We start from the raw sequence: 5,075 nt of genomic DNA on the forward strand, positions 1-5,075 counted from the left end.
CATTCTACTTTCCCAAAGCTCAAGTTATCTCAACCCTACCAATTTCCTCCTTCGTTGCAATTCAACCATACATACTGAGTGTAACCAGTGTGTATCCCTTTTCTGAAAATAAGTTCAAGCTGACAGAAACTCCTTCTCACAATTCATCCCATTTACTTCCTATATATGACAGTAGTATCTGTTCCCGAAAGAACAGTTACCATGGATGACCATGCAGCTTTGCTAGAAATGAAATGATAATTAAATGGACACCCTAGCTGCAAACAGGCGTTGATGTACTTCATTGGGGACGTGTTGAAAATGTGTGCCCCGACCGGGACTCGAACCCGGGATCTCCTGCTCACATGGCAGACACTCTATCCATCTGAGCCACCGCAGGCACAGAGGATAGTGCGTCTGCAGGGACTTATCCCTTGCACACTCCCTGTGAGATCCACATTCCCAACATGTCCACACCACTACATTCGTAGTGCGCCTAATAGATGTTTGCCCATCATACTCATTACTCGTGGCAGATTAATCTACCAAGTCCCGTACGAGTTCGGGCATAGCGTGTGCGTTCGCACAAGAAGGTCAGTGGCCGGGAAGCCATATTTTAACTATATATGACGGTAGTATCTGTTCCCGAAAGAACAGTTACCGTGGATGACCATGCAGCTTTGCTAGAAATGAAATGATAATTAAATGGACACCCTAGCTGCAAACAGGCGTTGCTGTACATCATTGGGGACATGTTGAAAATGTGTGCCCCTACCGGGACTCGAACCCGGGATCTCCTGCTTACATGATGGGCAAACATCTATTAGGCGCACTGCGAATGTAGTGGTGTGGACATGTTGGGAATGTGGATCTCACGGGGAGCGTGCAAGGGATAAGTCCCTGCAGACGCACTATCCTCTGTGCCCACGGTGGCTCAGATGGATAGAGCGTCTCCCATGTAAGAAGGAGATCCCGGGTTCGAGTCCTGGTCGGGGCACACATTTTCAACATGTCCCCAATGAAGTACATCAACGCCTGTTTGCAGCTAGGGTGTCCATTTAATTATCATTCCATTTGCTTCCCCCAGAAACAAACTCGCTTCAGATGCTGCATATCAATCTGTACCTTGTCACCCAGACAGATCACAACCTCCTTTGTTCGCACCTTTCCAACTCTAGTCGTGACATTGCCACATGAATCTGTCCGCCCTTTGAGACTAGTAATACCTTTTGTGTTTTCAACTGCACCCACTTCCGCAATATCCCCCATTTCACTGGATCTGGGTGAATGGTGTAGCATTAGAGCTCCGAGTTTCGCGCCACAACAGCTACATGCACCTTGGTTTCATCCATTTCTACCTCTACCCTAGCCATATGAAAGAACAGAGCCAATTTTTTCCGCAACGTTGTAACTCTCCAGGAAACTGTTTTTATGCTTCACACAGTGCCATCATGAATTTCCTAAATGTAACCAATGCAGCACTAATTTCCCACTTATTGCGTGAAACATAGCCACCTGTAACATCGCTGCTTCACTCCTAGCATCCCCAAATTGGTCCGATAGTCCACGTAGTAAAATTACTATATTTAATTCATTGTCCAGTGCACTCAGTTGCTTCTGTATTATCTACAAATTGCAAATCGCTATTCGGCAGTTCCTTCTTTTCACCAGCACATTGGATTAGCTCTTTTGCCAATCCCCATACTGGCCTTGTGTTATTCAACAGCCCTGGTTCCAAGTCTGATAACTGCATTGTGTGCCACTCCACAGCATCCTTTATAGAATTTGCCATCCGCTGATCCTGAACAACATTGCTACTTAACCCCTGCACTTCCTCTTCATGTGCTCTTCCAAAGGTTTTCTTTAACAATTTACCTCCAGCGTTTTCCCAGCCTCTCTTCAGCTGACTCCTGGGTTGCAGAACCCGTTCCTCCAACTGAGACAACTGCGTCTTTAGTTTGCTGTAAGTGAACTACAACTCCTGATACTCTCCCTCTGTCTGCGTAAACAAATTATTTATCTGTGCCTCCATATACAATTCTGAAGAGACATCTTCTAACCTAAGTATCCCATTCCTAATCTCCCAGCTTTCCAATGTTGCTTTCAGTCTCCATTTATGACTTGTGAATCACACATTCGGATGTTTCGACAACACCACATCCAATTTTAGAGGCTGAACAACCACTGTATGCTCTGCTCATCCCTGATGAAGCACAACAACAGCAGGACCATCTTCATCACCTTTTATGTATTCGCCACCTGTAGGACAACATTATTCTCCCCTCCCCCCTTTCCTTCCTAGAATGCATAACACACTAAAAAACAAAATCAATAATAACAACATGAATAGAAACTAACAACTACACAAAAAAGCAAAAATACACATTCTCAGACATACTAACCCAAAAAAATCCCAACAAATAGCAATCACACAGCTTACTTAACCGACCTCATGCATACCATGCACCTTACGTTGCTCACCAATGTCATTTCCATTCTATTTACCCCTTGTAATTTTCTCCTCATGATTGGTTGCCGATAACTGCAGTATCCCATCCACCATTCCTTTAAATGGCTTTATGTGACTGTCATGGAGAACAAACTTTTTGGGGGGAACTGTATCTTCACCTTGACCTGTGCAGTCATTTCGATGACCTGGTAAGGGCCCTGGTACTTAGTTAAAAATTTCTTTGTTTTCCCCTTTTGCATATAGCGAATCATGACCATTACCCACTGTCCTACACAGTACTGAAGCAGCTTGCCTATGTGTCTGTTTGGCTGTTCCTGCTGTTCTAGTACCTTCGTGTATGCATTTTGTACATTTCTCCAAATTTCCCTTATTCTTCTGGCAAATTTCCTTACCGACTCACCTTCCAGCCCTAATGTAGGAGTCAAAACGTCACACAGAGACGGTATTTTCCTGCTGTAAGCACCTCAAATGTCGACAAGCGTGTTGCAGCATAGACATTCGCATTATCGGCGCACAGGACGTGGGCAAGATAGGTTTTCCAATCATCATACCTGTAATTAACGTAATAACTCAATATTTTTGCAGTTGTCTTTTGCACAGTTCGGTTCTCCCACTGGTCCGCAGATGAAACAGACTCGTCCATAACTTCCATATATGCTGGACACGACATAGTTGTTTCATTAAACTAGATGAAGTTTGCACCCTGATCTGTAACTGTGGTATCAGGTACCCCAAACTTCAATATCCAGTTGTTTAGTAACGCCTGCACCACAGTACTAACCTGTTGGTTTGGCATTGCTACCATTGCCAAAAACTGAGAAAAATTACTGATGATCGTGAGAGGTGATTTGTTAAATGGCCTGAGGACATCCAGCCCCAACACAGCAAACAGATTGGACGCCTCTGGTACTCTTTGCAACGGCATTTCTGATGCGCAATGTCACCCCTTTGCACACATGGTACACAGTCCCGAACATACTGCTCTATATCGCTCTTAATGCTCCTCCACCAAAACTGCTCTTCTACACATCTAGCCGTCGCACGTCGCTCTCCATAACCTAATAACACATAATAACAAGCTACTGCAATATTTTCTTCTGAAATACCGCTGGAACCACCACAAGCTGTTCACACCTTGTCGTTCTACGCAGCAAAGCCTCATGAATAACAAAATGTGGCTGTGACATAAATGCCTGGCACTCCTTATCGTTTGCCTGTGCCCTCTGCTACTCTTCCACGCTCTTTCCTACCGTCCTCAGCATAGCTACCTTATGATTTAAAACATGTGCACTTGCATGCGATTTTTCTAGCTTATGGACTAACTCGTACATAAATTCACTAAGCTTAAGTGAATTGCCAATCGGGTTAATCTATTAGACGTATCATTTAAACCAAGCAACTATTTCAGTGGGGCATGATCTGCCACGACCTTTAACTTCCTACCATACAGGTAACATCAGGAATATGTAATACCATATACAACCACCAACATCTCTTTCTCAGTCATTAAGTAGTTATGGTGTGCCTTGTTTAATTGCTTCAAAGAGTTAGTTACTGGATGTTATTGACCATCTGCTGTATGTCCCAAAACACAACTGACTGCTTCATTTGAAGCATCACATGAAAGGATAAACTCTTCCTCAAAATCCAGAAAAACCAATACTGAATCTTAAACTAAAGTTTCTTTTAATTTTTCAAATGCCGCTTGACATTCCTGTGACCAATAGAATTTCGCCCCTTTTAACAGTAGCCTTTTCAATGGTTTGGTTATTTTCGCAAAGTCCCTCACGAACTGTCAATGATAATTGTAAAACCTGATGAATGACTGTACATGCTTCATTGTTCATGATGTCAGAAATTTTGAACTGCATCTGTAAGACAAGGATCAGTCTGTATGCCACGTTCAGTAATCACAAGCCCAATGTAGTTTACCTGGGTATGTGCAAATGACACTTGTCCATACTTAACATCAAATGTGCCAATTGTAGTCTTCTGAAGGCAACCTCCAGACGTCTCACATGCTCTGTTAAATCCTTTGGAAAGACAATTATGATACACCATGCAAGATTTTGATTTTAATCCTCTTAATACCCCTTGTAACAACTGCTGAAAAATTCTTTAGTCCAAATGGAATGCACTTGTAATGATAGTGGCACACAGTACTGTAAATGCTGTTTCCAGCTTATCCTCAGGTGCCATTTCCAATTGATGGTACCCACTCCTAAGATCCATAGTTGTAAAGAACTAACACTAACCCAGACTATCAAACATTTCTGTGATGTTTGGAAACAAATAAACCTCCAAAACAGTTCACGCATATAGATATCTGTAGTCACAGCATTATCACCGATTTCTTTGGTATGATCACTATATTTGCCCTCCAAGGGCTGACCCCATAGCTGTTGCTCAATAAACTCTTTTATTAATGGTTACAGTTGGCTTACTACACAGTGAGGCTTCTTAAAAATTGGTGTGCCATCCCCTGTCAGTATATGATGGTGTGTTGTCAGGGTTGCTGGTAACTCTCCGTGTGCACAAAATAAATCATTAAACTTCAGCAACAAGATTTCATAGCCCTTCAGCCAGTGCGCTTCAAGTGACCCACTTTCTCTCATAACACTTCTAT

At 42.9% G+C, this 5,075-nt stretch overlaps 1 non-coding gene across 1 annotated transcript; it reads right to left on the reverse strand.

Annotated features, from left to right (window-relative positions):
- Positions 1-305: 305 nt before the first annotated feature.
- Trnat-ugu (transfer RNA threonine (anticodon UGU)) lies at positions 306-380 on the reverse strand. The gene has a single exon. It is a non-coding gene; the product is annotated as a tRNA-Thr (tRNA).
- Between the last annotated feature and the right edge of the window lie 4,695 nt (positions 381-5,075).

The sequence above is a fragment of the Schistocerca cancellata genome, chromosome 1 (genome assembly GCF_023864275.1).
Source record: "Schistocerca cancellata isolate TAMUIC-IGC-003103 chromosome 1, iqSchCanc2.1, whole genome shotgun sequence".
In the NCBI taxonomy this organism is placed as follows: Eukaryota; Metazoa; Arthropoda; class Insecta; order Orthoptera; family Acrididae; genus Schistocerca; species Schistocerca cancellata.